General features: G+C 34.0%; 1 protein-coding gene and 1 long non-coding RNA gene across 3 annotated transcripts in view; both read right to left on the reverse strand.

Annotated features, from left to right (window-relative positions):
- CSMD1 (CUB and Sushi multiple domains 1) overlaps positions 1-24,409 on the reverse strand; it is a 1,058,834-nt gene that overhangs the window by 396,680 nt on the left and 637,745 nt on the right. The gene's annotated exons all lie outside the window — the stretch shown is intronic.
- Positions 1-24,409, reverse strand: part of LOC140683513 (uncharacterized) — a 56,556-nt gene continuing 32,147 nt past the window's right edge. Inside the window, exon 2 of the long non-coding RNA XR_012054682.1 lies at positions 1-24,409. This exon is cut by the window's right edge and continues 13,839 nt beyond it. This is a non-coding gene — a long non-coding RNA (uncharacterized lncRNA).

Below are 24,409 nucleotides of genomic sequence, written 5' to 3' on the forward strand. Positions count from 1 at the left end.
TTTTCTTTTTTCCCTTAAATAAATAAAGTTTTAAGTGATAAGGCCCCAGTGGCTGCCAGGCAGGGGAGGGGAGGCCATTGGCTACTGAATCCTGGCCTGGCTGCAGAGATCCTGGCCCATCACCAGTTCGGCCCCCAAAAAATGCCCGGAGGCAGCTCTGCAGCCCATGCAGAAAGCAGCCCCTGAGCTGGAATTGAACTCAGCTGGGGCCAGAAAACAGCCATGCAGCCAGAGCGCCACCGCCGTTCTGGCCCAGGCCCCCTGAGATTCTGACACAGCCCCCCAGTGCAGCCTGAAAATCCATCACCATGAGTGCTCTGGCTACCACCGGCAGAAATCACATATGGACCATATGCAAGAGATTAACTCTTTCATCTCTGTGAAACCCCCCCAAAACAGATGAGACTTGCAGATACGAATCCTCTCTCGAGTGAGAGAAAAGGACAGAGTGAAGACACGTAAAGAAATAACATGAAAATGCCAAAGAAGAAGTCAAATCCCAGATGGGAGGAGAATGAGGAGATGCCTTAATCTTAGGCTGAAATTCTTCTAATACATCCATGGTGATGGGCAGTAATACACTAGAATATCCCTTTAATGAAAAAAGCATAAGAGGATGGAGTGTAGACATGAGCAAAAGCATCCATACTGAGGCAAGCAGAATTTGATCTAGCTGTGATTCAAATGAGAAGGTTGAACAGAGAGAGATAAGAGTGATGAAGACCCTTTACCTCCAGGGAAAGAAGAAGATCTCTGTTCCCAAAGATGATGATTTCAAAGATGGAAAAGGAGAACTTTTACTTTTGAACTTTTACTTTTACTTTTTAGTTTAGTACCCCATAAGTTAAACATGGCCCATGAACATAGCTGTGGGAAGGCTAGAAAAGATCGGAGGGACTTCGTAATTGCAGATTTCCAGGCAGCTGCTATTCATGGAAATTTAAAGCCATGACAGAGCTGTTTCTTATGGAAATGTCTCCATGGCATGGCAATAGAGACTTCTCTCCATAAGAGAACTGATGAAAGGCTATTCTAAAGTGGTAAACTGACTGAAAATACCAAATTTGTCTCTTTATTTTGTCAGTGGGAAAACAAAAGAGAAGTTGGAAGGAAGAGAAGTGTTCTGAACATTTATCCTGATTTCTCTTTTTTTTTTTTTCTTTTGGTTCTGTTAGTAAAGTTTTCTTAGTACTCCTCAAAGTTTGAGCCTGATTTGCTCCTTCTCCTAAGCCTTGTCTCACAGCAGAAAAGGAATAAATAATTTTAGTAGGGGCACTGGTGTTTAACCAGTGCTAGACCCACTACAATTTCTTTAATCTTCAATTATTGTGAATCGCTAGTAGAGGATTAAGAGATAACAAAATGCAATGCAAAAAGCAGATGTATGAATCAATGGTCAGTAACCATTGACATTATTCCTGTTCTGGAAAAACTCACTTAAATTATATGAAAACAATATCCAGGGCAATTTTTTTAGGTACATCAAAGTATTCAACAGGGGATTTTTAAGTACATCAGGTATCTACTGTATTTCTGTATTGAGAAAGGCTGTTCTGTAGTGCTCTATAATATTTTTTAATTTGTCGTTGCTGCTGTAAGATTTTAAAAAATAATAAAATGAATATACAAATATAATTAATTGAAAAATATTTTTCCATTCCATGCAATTAATTTAATTTCATTACTTTAGTAACTGTTCTCCATTATATATGTTATAATGGATGAATTGTTCTGGTTTTTGTTTTAATGAGAGTCTTCAAATATCCCATTTGGCTGTGTTATAAAATAACTAATGAAAAACAGAAATCCAGGGTAACCAACCTGATTTAAAAGTCATTGGAAGTAATATTTCATTATTTTTTTCCTTTGACTTTCATTTGCAGAAATTACATTGTTTGTTCTGACAAAGAAAAACCTCCACAGATTTCTGTATTTAAAACCTCAGTCCCAATGTAGGGATGTTTAGCAACAGTCTCCAAAAGATGTCTTGAGAATATTTTAAAGAGCTCCTTTAGACTGTGCCTTTCTTCAGTGACTATTGTGAATGAGTTTAGGATCAATCTAGCTGACATCTTAGATAACAAATAAGGAAAATAATTGTTTCTTTATCTTCTTTTATGATTATTATTAATCTCTTAGACCATAAATCAATGAAATCCTGTTATCTTACAACAGATTTAAACTATATCTGGTAAAAGAAAAAAAAACACTGATTTCCAGTTGCAGACTGGAGGGAAAAGGAGCTGCTAATAGACAGAATTGCAGGTCTTCCAGGGATAAATCTGTACACAGCTTACTTTAGTTTCTTGGAAACAAAACAAAACAAAACAAATCCCAAAAAAAACTACCACTGCAAGAAAAAATCTTCATTAACTTCCTTTAAAAAACTTTATGAGACTTCAACCAGATCTGGGTGCCCTGGCATAAGAAAGACACAGACCTGTTAAAGTGGCCATGAACAGGGAGCACCTCTCCTGTGAAGACCGCTGAGAGAGCTGGGCTTGTTCAGCCCGGAGAGGAGGAGGTCCCAAAACACCTTGAAGAAGGCCTAAGAAAGATGAGGTCAAACTTTTTAGCTGGGCCTGTTGCAATTGGACAAGGGGTAATGGTTTTAAGGTGAAGGAGGGTTAATTTAGATTAGATATAAGAAGTTATTTAAAAAAAGGGTGGTTAAGTACTGACACAGGTGTGCAGAGAAATGGTGGATGCCCCATTCCGAGAAACATTCAAGAGAAAACTGGATGGGACTTTAAGCAACTTAATCAAGTTGAAGATGTCCCTGCTCGTTGTGGAAGGGTTACACTAGATGTCCTTTGAAGGTCCCTTCTGACTCAAAGTACTATATTTGAAAAAAAAAACAACTAACAAACAAATAAATAAGTATAAACCCCAAACTCTAAATACTATACGCTGAAACTGAATTTAATTGGTGTGTCTGTTCAATATTTTCCTATTTTGGCCTTCTATTATCTGATAATCATATTATTTATCTTTTAACTCTTTTATTTTTGAAACTTACTGGGTGAAAGATTATTCATCTCCCTTCCTATGATTGAAATAGAGCTAGTAGAAATGACTATCAAAAATTACTCACAGATGCAACTTCCGAAAAATTAACTTAAGTTTTAAAAATTATATACTACATTACTATTAAATACATCTACATTTAAGGAAAAATAGAGACCACTAAAAAAATAAATTATATCTAAATTGAGCTGTTCTTCATAGAGCTACTGCAACTATTATTCTATTTCCATTCTATGTTTAATATGTCAGTGTTAATAAACAGCACAACCTTTATCTGACTGAAAAGAACAGGCAATCTCAGATCAGTTTTTATGAACTGATTATTACCAAATTAAGATGCAGGTCTGAAAACCCCTGATCTATACCAAATTCCTGATGAGTTCCTCATGGAGTGAGCTTTCAATATTGGCTCCATCTGGCATAAGGAGTTTCTTTTTGTCCATAAAATGGACTATTAAATGTTTCTGTCTGGGAACACTGAAAATACAAATATTTTTGTGCTATAAATTCTAATGTTTAGTCTGTTCACTGTGTGAAACAATGTGGTTGCTAAGATGCTGATAATTAGCATCTTTGAAAGTCGTATTGTTTTCTACCTTCATGTGGACATAGTTCTAAATTTGGATAAAGAATCTGAAAATTTGAGTGTGATCAGCAAATACACTACTTGGATGAAACACTGGCATGACTGCAGCAAAGCAATGATAATACTGGTAACATTAAAAACAAACAAGTAAACAAACCCACCAGGTAGGTGTAACCCTAACTACATGTCCAAATGATATTAGTATTATTAGTACTTCTGAAATATAAGTTTTTTCTTGGGATGAAAGCTTTATGCAGGTCTATCACTTTTTTCCTAAAAATATTAAGCACTGAGTCAGACAAAAAATGACTGCATTTACTCATTTCAGTGATGGAATGTGTTTCATCGATACTCTCAAGTGGTAAGAGTTAACCTTGCTGGGTTTTGTTGATACTTGGATTAGATAGAGCTAAGGCAAATGTTTGCATCTTTACTATATCTTGCCAAGCAAGTTGACTTATCTGCATTTTTAACTTGTTCTTCTTACATTGACCATATTGTCTTGCACTTATAGTTGTGTCATTAAATAAAAACTTCTTTTTGTTTTCTTAAGGTATCCTGAGTGTCAAAAGGTAACTATTTCCACTTGAAATACAAGCCTTACCCTAATAATAAAGCTAATGGAGAAAACCACAAATTTCTAGTAATATATTTCCAGCTGTCTTGGTTTTGGTTTTGATTTTGTTTGTTTTGTTTTGTTTTCCCAGTTTGTCTGTACACAAAAATTTAAAATACTGGTTAAAAACAAACAAAAAAACGTGTTATTCCCCCAAAAATACTGTTTGGTAAATATCAGAAAATAACTGTAAACAGAAAGTATCATACAATCCCTATACTTAACAGGAATTGACATTTAGGTACCCACCTTCACAAAACTTGTTTCCCTTATCTGAAATTATAATATAATTAAATAAATTTTCTGGGCTGTATCAGCAGTAGAATGTGCCAATGAGTACCTATGACAGTTTGACAGAAAATGTTGGCTGCACCGTGTTTGGAAAATATTTCAGCCTAACAATGAAGAACTTAAATAAATAAAAAAAAACCAAAAAACAAACAAAAAACAGAACTTCCCCAAACTGATGTAAAACTTTTCCATTCTATGAAGCTGCTATATTTTACTTTAGAATATTGTTACTGTGTAAAGAAAAGAATAATATGTTTTGCGAGAGTTCACAATTTACTACTTGGTAGCTTGTTAAAAAGGAGTAATATGAGTTTATCTCCCAAATGGTACCTCCCAAATGTCACAGAAGACAAAATAAGGAATAGGACAAGTTTTTGCTCAAATAACACACATTTATTCCAAAATTAAATGTCCCCCCTACCTCTCAAACCAAACTTACTTGTGCATGGTCTATTAATGCATAGCCTCAATACCCTGTTAACACAAGGCCTCATAAAGTATCAGGCAAGGGATGCATTCTATTTTTGTAGATATGACCCTTCTGAATTATATGACAGTTGTATTTCCAAATAAAAACAAATAAATAAATAAAATCCGATGGACACAGAAAAGCTTAAATGCCAGAGAAAATTAGAAAAAAAAAAGTGCTTTCTATGAGATGCTTTCCAAACAAGTGCTATGGGAATTCTGATTCTAGACATACCCAAAACAGCATTATTTTCAGGTGATCTATTGTTCAAGCCAATATAAAATTATTTGCCATATTGGTTCTCTTGGGTGAGAAGTCGGGTGGGAGAGAGAAAATCTCACCAAATTGTAATGAGAGTGCAACCACATAGCAGCTGTTTACAATTACATACATACTGGAAGCCAGATGAATGTCTACTTACTTTTAAATTTGAGCACCAAATGCATTCAGTTTCCTCATTGCTTAATGATATACCTGTTGTGAGCTAGAGTCTTGCCTCAGTAACACTATGCAGATACACTACTTCCACCAGGAGGCAAGTTGCTTCTGTGTTCTCTTTCACTAGTAAATGTTTATTTTTTCAATTTATCCAAATGTATTTCTGTTCCTTTAGTCATGGATTTTGATAAGCAATATTTCCTGAATTAAGCCTTCTTTCAAGCCATTTTAGTGGTATTTTAGGGCTCCCAGTGAAAGTAACAATGCTTTGCTTATCTCTTTCTAACAGCCAGATGTCCTCTGGCAGGAAAAAAGTGCTACCAACAATGAACATCATGACATAAGTATTTTAACTGGGGCTAAGAGGCAAAGCCTTTAAAGCCAGCACACTGAATAGCACAGCTAGATAGCAAGCCAGCTATTTTTAATTGCTGACATGATGAGTAATTTAATGTTCCACCAAATTTTTATGTATTTTGAAGCTCCACATACTGCTTTTCATGGTACTCTGTATACACTGGATATGCTACACTCAGAGAATTTACTTTACTAATAGAAGTAAACACAACTAATTATAAGACAAAATACAGCATTCTAAAAATAATATTTATACTGCAGAAGAGCCAGAAATATATTATTATTAAGAAAAAAGTTTTCATGGTGTATAAATAGTTTTTATGGAAGAGTTTTTTTCTTTATTGAACTGTCTTGATTCAATATAAATAATTTAGAATATATATTTTGAAGAATCTGGAAACAAGACATCTTTTGTGCAGTTACTCTTTACTCTGAAGCAGGTTACATCCACTCCATTATAAAATTTTTAAGCTTCTGTATTATTTCACTTCCAATCCAAAGCTTAAATTCATAGAAGTTTTGCTACTGTCTCCCAAGATAAGTTTTTTCAAAGGAGTCCTTAACTCTTATAAAATGCCAATAAATTTTGATTAAATAACATCCACAGACTGTTTCAAATGTGCCAGGAGCATGCAAAAGTACATTACAGCACATGTTGCTGCCATTGTTTCCTTATCACTGCTGAAATTTTAAGTTAGATATTCTACTGCTCCTCAGTGTCTGTCTTCCTCACCAAACACCTCATTTTCATCAGTGTGGTTTCACGTATTTTGCTACCTCTTCATAGCAGAAAAAATATATATGTTATGGATTCCTTTTTCCTTCCTGCCACCCTGAACATTTCATTAAAATTCCTTGCAATTAAATCAGGTTCAGATTCTAGATTAACCAACAACAGCAGTCTCAAATTGTCTACAGTTATGCAAATAGAGTGCTAACTTTACAGAAAGCTTTCATAGACAGGTCAGCTAAGGAGACAAGGGAACAGTGGAACAGTCTATTAAAGTTAATTGGCTTGTTAAAGTAATTACTTTACACATTGGGCACAATGCTATCATTAACTTATTCTGATTTATTTTTCATTTATTCCTTCCCTGGGAGATTTTTCTTTCTCCTGTGAAAAGCTGAACCACCCCCCAGCATGAAGGGAAGAAAGCACCCTTAATTCCTTTTAAAGACAAAATGTGGTACCTAAAACTTTCTTTTCCCTAAAAGATTGAAGTCACTTTTGACACAGCAATTCCGTGTGGGTCATTAGGCTGTTGTCCAATTCAAGCCTAGAGAAACCTGCTTGTCTCATGAAAAAGATTTCACCACAAATAACAACATTCCAATTTCTGTCTTCTGTGGAATCAAGCTGGCATTGCTACTGCACCAGAAATGCTGATCAAAATGCACATGGTACATTTTGTGGTCTATACTGTCTATCACAGATAGAAAGCAGTAACTGAGAAGTAATGGTAATTAGTGTTTCAATACGGCTTTCAAGAATCTTAAAAGAAAGTTAGGAAGGCATTAAAAACCTCCAGACAACAAAAAATCTCATAAAGACATTCAGGTCTGAAAACACTGAGACAAAGTGAGAAAGATAAATCTTTATGTAATGCTTGCCATTTCTTTCTCCTGTGTATGAAGGAATACAACTTGATCTGATTGACCTGGGGATCAAGACTGGTGAGGATTCTTAAATTTATGTGGAAAGAATTGATTGGTAAGTAGGGAAGAAATCAAAATCTGACAAAAAAACCCCAAAACACCAAAATCCCATAAAGATTAATTTCCATAACTTTAAGTAGCATAAACAATGACAAAAGTAATGAAAGGACACAATAAATAAAACATAAAAATCCCCTGAGTATGAGAACATTGCTATCCAGGATCCGATAAAAAAACAATTTAAAAAAATGTATAGCAATTTAAAAAAATGTATAAGAAATATTTCGGAACACAAGATAATCACCACACAGAGATGTCAGCATTATATTATTAATACCTAAGCAATAAAAAAATACTTTTCAATGAGAGCCATTTAAGGATAGGCCATAACATCTGCAAACAGCAATTAATGATATACATGCTAATAGACAACCTTAACAATGAAATTAAAGATCAATTCTAGAAGTATAGGAATTTGTAGACTACAAGGCTACGCACAGACATTTTCTATTGACAGAATATTTTTCTGACAAATACAGAAGCACAAAATGCCTTCAGAACAGCGGAAAAATAGCAAAGATTGGTGATTCATGCATTAGGAAAATTGATAGGTTTAGGTCTTTAATAATTAGGGGTTCCTGCTGTAATACTATTATTAATTATAGGAAGAAAGAACTATGAGTAAACTCTACAGATTACTTACTGAGAAGATTTTTGCTATAAGAATAGTTATCTTGAAGGAAGTCTGAATGGCAATGTCAATTCGCCATATATTTTCATGAAAGAATTTCTCAGATTTTATCAGAATATTTCAAAATATTATGAGATGAGAATAAAATGAGATGATACTGGAACTTAACAAGCCAAAATAAAAGCTGGTACATTTCAATCATTCAATCATCACTGTTAAACACAAAACATTTTAACTCTTTTTGTCTTTTCTTTATTATGCTTTTTCCTTTAGAAAGACAGATAAAATGACAACTCTTCTAACACAATATAACAGCAAGAAAAGAGAAGAGTTCCTGGCTTGAAAAAATAAATGGTTCAAGAAGAAAATCCTCACAATTCTAATGAGACCTTAAAAAATTCTCAGTAGGCAAAATAATGCAAGGAGAAATAACTTTGTATATCTTGACAATAGGCAAGACTAAAGGGAAGTACCACAAATACAGAAGACATCAGCTACTGAATTTGACAGCCTAAGCAAGATTTTTTTTATGGAGAACAATATACAATTTAAAAAACAAACTATGGATTCAACTATAATAATTATAGTCTTCACATGTGTAGGTGAAAGCTGGGAATATAATGAGCCAGGACAGTTTGACAGCAAAAGCTTCATGAAAACACTAGGTTGAAAGGAATAAATTTGTAAACAGATTTATTTATTCAGAGAAGTCTACAGCTCCTAATCTGTGAAAGTTTTTTAGAAAACAAGGTTGAATTATCTATGAGCCTGAGTTAACAATGACTCTAAATAATTTATTTATTAGATATAGCAGTAGATTGAAGGAAGAACCAGCAGCCAACTGGAGAGAAAGAACCCTGTCAAACACTGCTTGTGACAGTGCTGGGCAGACTTTGGATTCAACTGCTCACTGTGTCCTAAGCAACATCTAAAGGTACATGAAGGATTTATTCTTTCCCTCAATTTAATTTTCAGAACACCAAATGAAGTGCAGAAGCACGCTCAATTACTCAACATTAAATTTTTTTAGTCATTTTTCTCCACAGTGAATTTAAGTCCCCGCTAAAATGGTGAAAGCATCTTGATTTCAACAAAGACAGCACTACAGAAAACTGTACCAGTCCACGGACTCCAGTCGCCTGACACTGCTATATCAACAAGCTGACTTGTTACAAGAGCTATTGTCTTCCATACCACTGAACATTTACTTCTCTACTATTACATGGCTGTCTGATTTTATTTATTTTTTTCAGTGTGAGCAGCTCTTTTCCAAATAAATTACTATAGATCAATTAAACATAATGCAAGTTAGCACTTTGTCTAATTCACTACAATGCTAAAACTCACAAGTAATGCATTTAGCAATTACTTGAGTAAGAATATTACAGATATTTCTTCTGGGAAACAACTATATTCCAATTTTAAGTAAGATCAAGCACTCCAGACTTTATTCTACAGTGGGATATCATTTAAGTTGTTCATTAGATTAAAGCTTGTGACAGATTATAATGCTACAAGAGGCCTTATGAAGTTTAATTAGCTTCTTTAAGCATGTTTTACAAAGCACTGCTGACACAGTAGTAAAGTGTGAATTTGTTATCTTTCATGATTGTAAATTACATCCCATAGCTGTTACCAGACTACTAGTCTCTTAACTCAATTTCTGTAGTAATATTAAATTGCAGTGGTAATGAACGCTCACAAAATACCATTATCAAGTTCACAAATCCTAAAATGCCTTTAATAATTCACTGAGATTGAATTTACACTGGACCATTTCCCAGGTGCTAGGGATAATGATAAAGCACCTTACCTTTTATCAACCAACCATTTCAGATGACAAGCAGAGGATTGCAGGATGGTGATGTATGTGCATGGTACTTTACACCTAAACCAGATTTAATTATTTCTGGTGATGTCCTTATGGACAGATCAATCTAAAGCAAAGTAGTTCCATCAATTGTTTTTTTGTGTTTTGCCACAGGACAGTTCCCTCAACAAATGATGTTTGAATTGGTACTCCCAGAATGTGTAAGAGACTATTAATTTTAAAAAATGTAGTGAAGATTTTAAAATTGCTTGCATTACAAATAATCTGGAACACTGGAATATCAGCTTCTACACCTGAAAAAAACAGAGCTGAAATTTTCTCAAAACATTTATGATTATTTTAAAAAAGCAGCATTCACTAATTAGTTATTTAACATATGGCCCCACTGAATAATTTTCTATCACAGATCCTTTATCTTGTTATTATTTTCAGTAAATGAATTGAGATATCATGTATAACAAAAATAATGCATTTGATTATAGAAAATTATCACTATGACTAGGTTTTACATTTTCTCCATTTTCCCGGTCCCCTACTGGGGGACTTTCTGCACATGTGTAGATGGAAACATTGATGAAGAAAAGGATTCCAGTTTCAGGCTGATTTGATGCTCCTTACTTTTTACCTGTAAGCAGTCTATTCTGTGTTGTAGCTCTATGTATGCATTTATGTATGTGGTTGTGACCTTATTAGTTTTAGTAGATGTGCACGACTGTTAACTATTTTCATTTTAACATTTGCTTATATGAGTTCATTTTGGACAAAACTGTACAAATCCTAAATAATGTGATGGAAACTTGTAGAAACACTATTTTCTTTTTCCACATGAAATTTTCAAATCAGTTCTGTAAACCTAAGAAATAGTATATATAGTATGCTTACATAATCTACCTGTGATAAGCCAGGCAAGCAAATTGTCTGAAATTCACACTATCTTATTAGCATAGCTAAGATTTCCATTAAATAACTTCTACAGATTATGTGATATTTTTTATTTTCAAAATTTCCATGTCCAATTAAAATAGCACTATCTTGAAAAAAAAAAAAATTATTTATTTTCAATGTATTCCTGGCTTTATAGGAAAAACTAATAGGTTTCCTATTTTGGTATGTTTATTGTAAGGCAAAGCCTTGAGTAATATGAATCTGATGATTCAAGCAAATACAGATTATCATAATAATGACCTTCTGCTCTTTTCAGGTTCAACTACCTTCCTCTATTCTTAAAGTTATTCAAAAATATGATCATTTATCAAAATCTAAAACCACCAAATGACCTTTTAAAACCATATACTTAAAGACGCAACATTTTCCCTTCACTTCTTTAAAAATACCTATTAAATACAATGTACATGTGTATGTAAAACTTTCCTGCTGCAGAAGCATTCCTGAGTAAACAGAAAACATTGTGTTACAAAACCACACACTCTGCGACTGTTCATATAAGTAGATTCAGAAATCTTTCAAGCTCTACAGCTATGAAAGGTAATCTTGGTTGTGCTTTGATCCAAATTTTGTCCTTCTGCTAAATCTGTTTTAGGAATTTAACTGTGATAACCTACTAGGAAGAACTTCCAGTCTCCATCAGAAATCTCAGTTCTCCTACATATCCTTTCTTTTTTAAATGTTGTGCCATATTTTCTTTTTTTAATGTAAGTTATGTGCTCACAAAATAACTTCAAAGCTGTTCAGTTATGATATACGAAGTGATGAAATCCTGTCCTTTTTGTGCATCTCCAGAAACAAGGTTTTGTTCATAATTTTAATTGTGTACCCTTATCATTATTGCGAATTTGATGCAGTATTCAGGCTTCCAAACAGAGTAAGAAGGAACAGTTTAGCTATCTGATAATCAAAATTCAAGCTTTCTTCATTTCTGTATTAAAAATTTAGAATTTTTAAAAAGTAGAGCTGTACATGTAATTTACTGTTTATTTCTCTCTCACCTGTCTCCTATTCATTAAAAAAAAAAAAACAAAAACAAAGAAACAAAGGCAAAGGAAAAGTAATTTTGAAAGACAGAAATTCTACTACAAATAATACCTCAGGGAAGGTTTAGATTGGACATTAGGAAGAAGTTGTTCACAGAAAGACTGGATAGGCAATGGAATGGGCTGCCCAAGAAAGTGTTAGAGTCCCCATCGGTGGAGGTATTTAAGAAAAGATTGGACTCAGTGCCATGGTCCAGCTGACAAGTGGACTTGATCATATGTTGGATTAGATGATCTCAAAGGTCTTTTCCAACCTCACTGATTTTGTGATTCTGTGATTCTATGCTGTTGTTGCTGCTGAGCAGGTCTTAGACAAGACCTTTTCCCCTTTTCATACTGCCACGCTGGCAAGGAGGCTGGGGGTGCATGAGCGGTCAGGAGGATACACAGCCAGGACAAATGACCCAAACTGACTAGAGGAATATTACAGTTCACATGAAAAAGAAGGAAGTGGGAGATGTTTGGAGTGATGGCATTTGTCTTCCCAAGTAACCATTATGTGTGATAGGGCCCTGCTCTCCTGCAGGTGGCTGAACGGACACCTGCCTGCCCATGGGGAGCCATGAATCAATTCCTTGGTTTGTTGTACTTGTGAATGCAGCTTTTACTTTCCCTCTTAAACTGTCTTTATCTCAGTCTGTGAGGTTTTTATCTTTTACCCTTGTGATTCTCTCCCTAATGTTGCTGGTCAGAGTGAGCGAGCAGTTGCGTAGTTTGGCTGCTGGCTGGGGTTAGACCAGTACACAGAACTAAAGCAAGAACAAAGAACGGATGGAAAGCTAAATGACATAAAGTTCTCTGGAAATTATTTGCAACTTGCCTGCAAGAAAATTAATAAAATCAAATGTTTCATTGACATTAGCAAATGGTTCATGCTTCAGTTGGAAAAAAAAAATGGGAATTCTGTATCTTTAATATGTAGCAAATTTGTTTTTGCTTGTTCTTTCATTATGTGAGAATATGCCTGTATGAGCTCTTTCATTATGTGAGAATATGTCTGTATGAGCAGCTGTTCTATGCAGCAAATTAAGTGACGCAATTCCAGCGCATGTCTGATGCATTGCCCCAGCCGGACACAGCCAGTTCCAGCCGGATCCAGCCAGTTCCAACTGGATCCAGCTGCCCAATGCAGGGCGTGGCAGCGCCATGGCCAGGGCGGGGGCACTGTGGGGACCATGTGTGTGAGGAAGGGAAAAAATGCTGTACAGCAGAGTGAGGGAGCAGTGAGAAACAGCCCCATGGACACCATGGCACGCGGTGCTCCAGATGCTGCAGCAGTTTCCCACACAGGACCAGGTTTATCCTGAAGGACTACAGCCCAGTCTATGCTTGCATACATTGGTCTAGAACGTTATTTATTTTTTACTCAACTATTTTTTTGTAACGCAACTGTATTTTGTACTAAAAAAAAAGAAAGTGTTTCCTCCAGAATTATGGTAAATCCAGGGACTTGTTATCTGCTTAAATCAAACGGCAGGAAGCCTGTATTTGAAAAGCTGTAGTACTCAGATGAACAGATTACCTTAGATAACACATTGCAACAAGCAGGCAGCTCTTTAAGAGCTTAGGATGTAACACAGCTCTTCAGGAGCTCAGAAATATGGATAACCATGTACTACATGCTACTGTGAGGGGGATGCCCTGAGGTAAACTAGAATACTTGTAGAATATACAAAGGCTTTGCACACAGGTAAGTGCAAGGACTGACAAAAGGGTGCTTATAGATGAAATTCAAATCTGAGAATATATAGCCATTTGAATTGTTAGAGTACCTTTTCTGCTGTTCACCAGAAGATGATAAAATGAAAAATACATAATAATCTGAAAATTTGCAAATTATTTACTGAAATTAGTATTTATCTTTTCTCTGAAAAGGTTTCCACTGTTCAGCTCACAATCTCAGTGGTGGTTAACTACTATTCCCAAATTTATTGTAATATATCAGCTTGGAAATCAGACATTACTGATAGTATGTTTTTAAAAGTAAGTATTTTGATTCATGGATGACTAGATGGAACTACTTAATACTTACTATTGCTTCTATAGAACCTAGTCACTCTATAAAGATAGTGGGAAAGATGTAACCAAAGGTAATGATTTTATCACAAGATGTGCTGCTGAATTCATCTATTTGTTGGACTTTGGAAAGTGACACAAGCTTACTCATCAGATAATTTCAAGCTGCAGACAAACATTATTTACATATAAAACCAAAATAAATTAATCTAGACACTCTGGCAGCCACTGAGATATGAAACATTAAAAAAAAAATTGCATAAGCCAACCCACGTTTATTGAACAACCTTCTCTGATTTTGGTTGCATAGTGTTTATTTAAATCCAGGAGGAGAAATTGAGGAGACAGACAGTACCACGTTGTCAGCTTCAGATTTCCCTAGGGATTTTTATTTCACAACAGTGAAATACTTAAAGGAACTGAGGACAAACATGATAGATCTCTGTAGGAAAAATTGTCAATGAATCAAGGAAAACTTATTTGCTTACTTTTGAAGTGAGGTATGCTTCTGTCAGCAAATAACTGCAACTATTATTTCTTCACACTTCAGAAATAAACCAAATAATGGAAATCGATAAAATTATTTTTAGTCAAACAAAGCACAGATTTTTGCTATTTTCAGCTCATTTTTATTCCACTTTAGAGGATCTGAAAAGGGTAAAAAACTTTATTGGTTGTCTTTCTGTTGTCCCTAAGTATCAATAATCTGTTCTGGGAAGAATTCATTATTTGACACTTATGTTCTGGGCTTTTTCTTCTAGTTCTAACAGTACATGCAATATTGTTTTTGTAAATTTCACCTTCCTTCAATAATGAAATTAACCTTTACATTTTGCTTATAGGAATATTGTATTTCATTTGAAATACAGTCAAAGATATACTTCTTTTACCATTAATTTTCATTCAATTTTATTATCATCTAAGCCTGGACCAATACCTTATCATGCTTATATTAAAAATGCTGGGGAATGGGTCCCTTTATAGCAAGACTCACACAAATCAATACCTTTTCATGCTTATGTTTATGCTCTAATATTTGGATTGTTTTTCTTTTTCCTTCTTTAAGTGTATTTATAGAGAAAATACACAGCAAGGGAAAGAAGTTTTGTTGCTACCTGTTTTGAGAATAATTTTAGTCTTTCTGTGCCCCAAGTAAGCAAATTTTGGCCAAGGAACTAAAGCACCCAGATATTTAATTTGGGAGCTTTTAGGGACATGTAGGTTATGATTCAGTTGGCCATACCTGGGTCCACTGGGTCATTTGAGATATCCCACCCAGCAGCCAATCCACCTGCTGATCCAGTGATGTCTTGATGTCTACACTTTATGCCTACATGTAGGGATCTAGATTGAACCCAAGGACTCAATTCTTGATTTAATTATTTAAATACAAGAATACAGTGACATTTGTACATCTTAAAACAGTTTCCTCTCATTGCAGAAGGGAAATATTTTCTGTAACTTTTATGAGTCAGGTCTGCCAAGCTTGTTGGAGCTGTTCACAAACCCTAAGACATCTCATATGACTGTGGGCACTTACATTTAAGCAACTGAACTGCTGAATTCAGCTCCACATTGGGCTGAAGTTCAGGAGGAGACCAAGGTACCTGAATCACATGTATATGCAGACAGCATAACTGCTTCACTCAGTTAATTCACTTCATGCTGCAAAAGTGAGTGACTTTGAACGGGTCTTTTGCCATATCTGACAATTCCATTCCCAGATACCCCAGGATATGCTTAAGCAAGTGAACTGCATTGCTCCTGGGTTGGTTCATGAGCTAAGTGGATTTCTAGGCTCAATTTAGAGTATTGCCTGACATTGTATTGACCTAAGGGAAGCTTAGGCATCTTCCACATGTAGACATTAACATACAGACATTTGACTTCAAGTGCTTTAATCTCTTGCCAAATTCTACCCTAAGGAATTTTTGCAGGTAACCTGTAGACTTATTAACTATTACCCTTATGCCATGGAAGCAAGAGGAAAATTTTTCATTTCTATTTTGAAATAATTAGAGGATGCTTAAACCTATTTATAAATCAACTTACTCAGAGAGATACATAACTACTAATTTATTTCACTTTTTAATATGTCAAAGTAATTAGATTTAAACTTTTCATTTTAATAAAGTGGATCTGACTGCAATTTCTTTATTTAAAAAGTAATGTAAAAAAGTTGAGAGACCTCTGTAACAACCTCTACAAAGAATCCATTTATTTTTAAAGTAAAAATAGACACATTCCTGGTCAGATGTTTTAAGTGGTACTTTTCCTTCCCGAATTGCTTTTGTATTTTATTATTTTTTACATCTAAAGGAAGTAGAAGCAGTCCCTGATTTTTCAAGTCATCATAAAGAAATAAGTTCTACTCATTATTAACTATCAGTCACTGTATGACTTTATTTAAACACTTTGCTCAAAGAGCATTTGAATTGGGTAAATATTTCTTATATATGTGTATTTTACGTTAAAAAAAAAAAAAGTCTGTCAACATGCTACTAATAATACATGTGTTCCTACCTACTGGTTCTCCTTTCCTTAATAGAAAGAAGGACTAAATGAAATTCTTAATTCTCAGAGAAAATGAAAATTACAAAGCTTCTTTAACAAAACTTTTGGAGTAAACCAAGAGATTTTTTTCTTCCCTTGTTCAGTAGTAATGGTTTGCCTTGAGTTCTTCTATATTGCACTATGGTTTTTCTTTCTGGACTTAGCTATTTAATTTCAGGAAAACAGCAAAACAATACCAGGAGCACTGTAATGCCAACACACTTGTGTTTCTATCAATGGATAATGCTTGGTTTCAGATATTATGTCAGAATATTAGGGGCAGAAGGGGGGTGGAGGTAATAAAATGTGCAATAAACCTTGATTCAGTTTCATCTACAATTATTTCCATATGAGAAATTTGCATTTAGCAGCATAAGATGTTCAAAACCTAAGGGAAAACAATTCAATTTCCTTTTCTCATCAAAATGGCAGTTTCAGTAACATCACACTGACTGTTCTATCACTGCCCAAATCAGATGCAGCTATATATGAAGCAGTTTTAGAAAGAATAAATTAATTTTTTTAATGGAAATCTCTGGTCTCATGTGGTTCTCCTTCATGAACCAAAATTTATTCTCTTCTAGTCAAACTTACAGAGACCAGTTTCATGTGGTAGATAATTGCAGAAGGGAAGAAGGGCTCTATGTTTGCAGCCCAGTAGAAAGAACATTTGTGATGAATCACACCTGAGACTGAAATGCCAAAGGCATGAAAAACACATTAAGCTGTTACACGTCTATGTTTGATATTCAGTTTTAGTGTAATCCTGAATACTCTCTTTTAGAACTACCAGTATGCAATACCTAAGTCCATCAGCATCTGACTTAACATACATTTCTGAGTCCAGAAACATGATGCTCTTTTCTCAATGCTCCTTGAGGAAGCTAACTATTGGACATTTTGAAAAGCTATCTAATTCTTGATAAGATGCTGAGGTTTCTCATTCTCCCCATGCCCTCAAAAGAAAAAAAAAAAAAACCAAAAACAAAAACCCAAAACTAAACAAAAAAACACACACACACAGAAAAAAAAAAAAAAAACTCCACCAAAAAAAAAAGTGAATAATAGGCATTCATACAGTCCTCTTGTTCAGTGTGTTGTGCTTTAGGCACTTCTAGCACAGGGAGGCCCTTCTGCAATTCCCTTGTGTCCCACTTCAGAAAGCAGATGTCATACACAGTTGCACCAAAAAGTATGGGAAAAAATATAAAGAAGAAAAAGGGGTCAGAAATGTCTATTGCCTACTTTGGAAGATTAAGTTCCACTTCTAACTCCTTTACTTTTAACATTTTTTTTATGCAAAGTAATTTTTTGCGTCAGTGTAGTACTGAAAGTATGGAGTTATGTCTCATCATTGGAAATATCCTGTAAGTCCACAATGGCATTCTTTACTTCATGACTTAAAAGGCCTAAGAAGCAACCTCTTTTCTGGGATAAATTTGACATTCAATCATAATTTCAGAAAAATATAACTAAATGAATAATTGCTAGAGATTTGCTGAAATATTGACTGTATGAAATATGTGATAAAAAGTTGCTTTCAGTGTGCAGTTGGAGCCCACTCCAAATAAAACTACTACATATTAATTTAAAAATGCCACAGTTTTTGTATATTGGTTTGGGCATCAAAGTGTTAAAAATGCTGTGGAAAAAATATCCTATTATGAGAATCTTTATTGTTTGTTACATATGAAATGTAGAAGGAATCTGCAGCCACATGAGCCTTTAGAAATAAATAGAAATTGCACATGTTTTGCTATCCTTTGTGAAAAATATGATTATTATAATTACTATTATTGTCATTAATAATAATGTTTTTAAAAGAAATTTCTGACATTTCTGAACAAAACTAGTTGCTTTTTCAGTTAGAAAGCTGATAAATTTCCTATAAAATAATAGTTTACATACAAGTTTTGAAGAAGTTTTGTTGGTATGAATTCTCTTCCTTTTTAAAAATAAAAAAAAAGCACATAACTGTATTTTTACCCTCAGATTTAAAAAATTACCTTTGTTTATCAATTTAAAAACTTATTTATTTTTTATCTACTTATAATACAGCCTAGAAGTATTCAGTACTCTGAACTGACACTGACTTTTGTGTCAGTCCTCAATGTGTAATATCAATCTAAAAGATGCCATTTCAGTATCTGTGAATATCTGGGGAAAGAAAACCCCAGAAAGAAAGAAAAATACAAACAAGATAAAATTGTACTACCCTAATGTGAAAATATTAACACATAGAATCTACAACCAACTGTATAGGACCTCACCAGCTAAGATATCTACATACTCATACAGGTAAGAAATTACTGCAGAAAGAGAGATTGGCATGGCTTGAAAATGACAGTATAAAAGATACTTATTATCTCAGTAAGCTTTATAAAACAGTGCACCTGATCATTATTGCCTATTCCAGTTAGACGTGAGCCCATCATCAGGAGCTGTAGAATTAACGTTCCCTCCTTTGAAGTGGAAAAGATTTTTGCAGTATTTATTCAATCAGTTCCTAAATTAGCTGACGAGAAGCAGTTTAATGACATGCCAGTTCTGTTGTACCCATGATAATGTGTTTTGTCCTTTTTGATATCTTCAGGTATCTATCATTTTAAAGGAAAGAGGCAGTACAATTTTTCAGGTGAAAATACAGAACTAACTCTTGGGTTACTTAACAGGTTGTTTCAACTGTGCTACATATACCAGGGCTTAAATTCATTTTAGACTGTGGTTATGTGCATAAAGGTTTGTGTACAGAATACAGATTAATAGCATCATTGGAGATATGCATTTGAAAACAAAATTCACAGTATGGGTTATTTATTCTCATATATGTCTCATGAAGGCAGATTCTTGAGAAGACTTTATTGTGGTGAAATGGTACTTTTGATCAGAAGTCTCAAACATTAGACCCCACTTTGAAATAATAAGTGATTTTGGTTATGCACTGATAACCCATTTCTTTAATTAAGACTAGGAGGGTGATGTTTTTCCCAAAGATGCAACTGCCTGAGAGGATTAATGTTTAAAATGTGCCTCATGATATACAACCCTTTCTTTTTCAATAATATACAGAACATGATTCACTATTAATACTTTCTAACCTATTAAATAAATAACCAAAAAGGAAGGACTTAGAATTTATTTCTATTTAGTTTAATTAAATAATTTCTACTAGTATATATATAGCTATATAACCTTATAGCATTATTGGCTGATGAGTGGTCTCTGTAGCACATAAACATCAAGAAGGTATCTAAACATTTGATAGCTCATTGATCATGATAAAGAACTAGTTGACAGGAAGGTACTTTTTTACTTGTTTACTTTTCATAACTTTTTTTTTGAGAACAGTGTCTACTAGCTTTATTACTGTGACATATGTGAATAAGGAAGCAGGCTTCATAAGAACAAATATGCTAAAAATGAACACTTGTAAAACTGATCAAAGGAAGACAATTGGTAGCAAATAAAGAGGTTGCTCTAGTCTTATTTCACTTGCAAACTGAATTGAGCTTGCTAACAACTGATTAGGATAGAGACTTTTAGCTCTAGCTATGTGGCAGAATAAACACTTATTTGTTTGTAAATTTTTTTCTGATACTGTCTGGTCATCAGTTATAAGACCTCTGACTCCAGAAAAACACTAATGTTTACTTAAAACCCATGACCATTATTTGGTATGAGCATTACATCACCTTTCTTTACAAAATATAAAAGACTGTAAATCTCTATAGCATCAACTCCATTGACACTCTCTTTGAAACACCACAAGGATTAAAAGCCCACAAGATTTTGCCATATAAATCAATAAAGAATGATACACATATTATGGAAAGTTATTACTTTGGAATGGACAATACAGAAAGGATCCTGTCCCATGAAATTAACCAGAGAACTTGAGAGAACTGGATTTTTACCTTTCATTTTTCAGAATATTAAGAGAAAGTATAATTAATTTCCTGGATTCACTTTTAAAACCATCATATATTTTTCTTACCTACTATGTGTATATTATAATAAGCCCTTTTGTTCCTATTTCTATTTATTGCCCTATTTTCATGTCAACAAGGTGATAATGCTAAGTAGAAACAGAATGTTCCATTTGTAAAGAGTGTCTACAATATTAGAAGCATGACAGAGAAAATATCCTCAGTGTAAGGCAATCGTAGGGTCTAATCCTAATCCTCCCTAATTATTTATTTTAAAGAAACTGGTGGAGTATAGGGAAGGAAAAGCTATTAAAGCTGTGAACTTGTTCTCCATAACTTATTTTGTGCTACAAGAGGTTCCATACACAAGAACATGCCAAAGATATGTAACCTGATATGTTCCATCTACAAGCTTGCTCAGGAACTCATGATGTTCATGAAGTAGAAAGGCACAGCTGAAAAACATCCAACTTGGAACTACATTTCCTTCATGCATAAATAGTCCAAGAAACATTGGTAGCTTTTATTTCCATATCCTGTGTTCTCACAAGTTTTCACCTGTATATTCAAATGTCCATTTTCCTCCCTCAGGATGTTGTAAATAGACACAGTTAGTGACTTCCTTGTATTATATGTATGTAAAAGTCCTAGATTATAGACAGTCTATTATTTGAGCATCAGCATGCTAGGAAATAAAATGATATAGAAAAGACAGCTACATAATTCTATGTTTAAAAGAACATTTAATATATAAAGGAAACCTTGAAACAATAGAATAATAGAAGTATTAAAGGATCTGAATTACTTGGCATCCTCAAGCTCCTACAGTAAACAGTGATTAGTTTTGGAAAATGGAAGAAAAAGCAGAAGTAATGTGGATTATTTGGAATTCTTATCTGTGACATTAATAACAAAATCTGAACACATACTTGTATATATGTATGGTACATGCTACTAAAGAAATCCGTTCAGAAAGATATCTTCTCATAAATTTTCCCCTTCCCTGTCTAGGACTTGTATTATTAAGCAAAATTTAAGTTTAAAAAATGTAGTGTCTTACTCAGGACATAATTGTACTTGTGAATTTTAATTACACCAGGGTTCTGAAGTCTCTCTATATTAGATATTCAGATGCCATAATTTTTTTTAGTAAGAGTATAAAAGGGCCCCCGACAGCCTGCAGGAGACCTGTAGTTACAACAGTATGAAATAAGGGGAAAAAATCTAGTAATGAAAAAGAAAAAAAAATTGGTTTTAGATATTCTACTAGTAGAATTCTTGTACATGTATGTTTTATTACAATGTTCAATAGAAATATTTAGGGAAGGAAAGGCTTGGGAATAAAATGAGAATGTGCTGAAAGTATCAAAACCTCTTGTTTGGCTCTGGAATCAGACAAAAAATTTAGGAAGCTATTAACAAGATATGATATTCTAAATAGTAGACTAATTTTTGTAAATTGCTGTCACTTCTGTGTTTGCAAGCCCCATAGAGACCTTGGAGACTGATCTCATATAAAAGATCCTGTATAGTTAACCAAATACTATAATTTATGAAGCGATAAATCAAAAAGTATTTGTAAAACACAAACATAATTTTGAAATAAAAGAACTTATGGAGAACTAAGGATAAAACAGTAGTAAAACAGAGATAATTTTCATCTTCTGCTAATCATGATATCTAGATAACATATTGTGATAATTAGTTCTTCATGTTGACTCTTGATTAAAAGTTTTCTTTTTTCTTTCTTTGATCAGAAAGATTTCTATACAGAAGTTAGATAAGGTCAGAGAAAAGCATTGTTCCTGTGATCTGTAACAGCTAGTTAGTGAGAACAATCTTTATAAATTTTAGCCTTTGAAATGCAGCAAAAAAATTAAAGCAAATTCTGCTTCACTCTGATTAAATTCAATGATTGTCATGAATAAAAAGATGAGAAGAAAAGGAAATAATTTACTCACTAAAAAACTGCAGTTATTTCTCCATTACACTTGCTTGATATGCTGTGTGCTTCATAAAAATGAAACACGGAATCTCATTGGTATTCTCCGGTTTTTTGATCTCAGTAGGGTATCTCTTTTTTATCAGACATATAATCCACTTCTTACATACAAAATACAAATACTAGCATAATGTAGAAATCATTTCCACTGACAAATACTGCATCTTTAAATGAGAATTTTACAGCTCCAAAACTGTTGGAAGCAGACAAAGCTTATGTAATTATACAGAATGACATAGAATAGGATGACCTCGTCATAAAAAATAGCTTAACCGTTGAGTATAAGGCCACCTCCATCTTAGCCACAAAAGCTACAGGGATGATTGCTATTTTCCTAAAAGCAGCTGCATAGGTTTACCTCTTAAGCCTGTAAAAGTCCTTCTAAATGGCGTCCCTTCCCTCCAGTGTATCAACTGCAACACACATCTTGTCATCAGCAAACTTGCTGAGGTGCACTTGATTTCACTGTCCTGTCACTAACACAGATGTTAAACAGTTCCAGTCCCACCACTGACCCCTGAGAAATATCACTCACCACTGGTCTCCATTTGGCCATTGAGCTGTTGATAGCAATTCCTTGCATGTAACCATCTTGTCACCTACACAGCCTCTGACATAGTGTTGGACACTGGGATAGAAATCTAGAAAACCTGTACTTTTAAGGAATAGCCTGTGTTACATTAAAATTATATTTCAGATTTCCAATTACATCTGTTTATGGCATAGTAACCCTGACTACTAAGACCTGAAAGCCTTTGTCTCAATCACAATAATGGGAATAATTTACTCTTTCCACAAAGTATTTTCAGAAGAGGAGATAAAAAATACTGTGTAAGTGTCTGAGAACAGTTCACCATCTTCATTTCTACCATATTAGTGGTCACATTCTAGCCTGACATAAATTTCTCTTTTATGCCATGTTCCCTCTTTTTCTGTCTTTGAAAGAATGCCTATGAAAGCCATTCTTGTGGCATCTTTTACACACCTAGGGATGTTTTTATTATATAGCGATATTGTACCCAGGCAGTGCAAATTACCACATAGATGTGAGAGAACTGATAAAATCAATGGGTTTCCAGAGAAGGAAGGGAGCAGGTTAGATTTTTTTTTTTTTCAGAAGAGTAGGGCATCAGAACTGAGCAGTAGGGAACTTCTTATAGAGCTCCTATGAACAGACATTTTTTTCTTTAAACATACTGAGAGCTCTTCCTCCTGACCTGTAATATTAGTTATATTTTTCCTCATTACTTACTGTATGGAATGTTATCGATTAAAAAATAAATAGTAGTCAGGAAACTCCAGTAAGTCCCTATTTCTAGAAGGATATGACATACTAAGTTTTTAGTATGACATATGACACTACTGGTTTTAATATTTGCTTTTCTAATAGCTGTTTAATTAAATTATGTGTTTACTGCATCCAAAACACACAGATGTTCCAGTTCTTTTGACAACTACATCAATTTTACTCTTGAACAGGAACAGCTTTTGCAATTATAAATAATCACTCTAACTTTACTAATTGCATCAACAACCAATGAGTCTTCTAACAGGTCAGAAAACAATTTACACCTGTAGCTGATAAAAACGGACTTTAAAGACTTATTCAAAAATATCACATTCAGATAGTGACAAAAGTAATACAACCACAGGTAATGGAATTCTGAAACTTATGACAATGAAAAGGACACTATTCTGGAATAAATTATATAATAATAATAATAATAATAATAATAATAATAATAATAATAATAATAATAATAATAATAATAGTACAGACCAACAAAGCAAAACAATCACTCTACAGAATGTATAGGGTAAAGATAAGTACCAAAAAGGAGGCCTGATTTCACTATATATACAGTAATTTAGAGAAGTTTCTTGGTTATTACAAATTAAAATGATACTTGTATATTCTTATAATGTCTTGTAAAAATGTGGTCTGAATGTCCTGATTTC

Source organism: Taeniopygia guttata, chromosome 3, assembly GCF_048771995.1.
Source record: "Taeniopygia guttata chromosome 3, bTaeGut7.mat, whole genome shotgun sequence".
Taxonomy (NCBI): Eukaryota; Metazoa; Chordata; class Aves; order Passeriformes; family Estrildidae; genus Taeniopygia; species Taeniopygia guttata.